The sequence below is a fragment of the Vidua chalybeata genome, chromosome 8, assembly GCF_026979565.1.
Source record: "Vidua chalybeata isolate OUT-0048 chromosome 8, bVidCha1 merged haplotype, whole genome shotgun sequence".
In the NCBI taxonomy this organism is placed as follows: domain Eukaryota; kingdom Metazoa; phylum Chordata; class Aves; order Passeriformes; family Viduidae; genus Vidua; species Vidua chalybeata.
Window position 1 is genome coordinate 32724678 of NC_071537.1, and position 296 is coordinate 32724973.

Consider the following 296-nt stretch of genomic DNA (forward strand, 5'->3'; position numbering starts at 1 on the left):
TAACCAGGAGCTGAAATCTGAGTTGGTGCTCTTGGGTTTGTGTTGTATTAGGACTGAACCGTTCCACATTTCAACAACAGGCACACGAGAAATGGGAAGTAATAACTTTTATTTTCTGCATCTCACCTGGCCTGAATGAACCACATAAGTAGCATGGAATGGTTTGGGTGGGAAGGGGCCTTAAAGCCCACCCAGTTCCATCCCCTGCCATGGGCAGGGAATTCCTCCACTGTCCCAGGCTGCTCCAAGTCCGCGGCCTCGGACACTGCCAGGGATCCAGGGGCGGCCATAGCAGC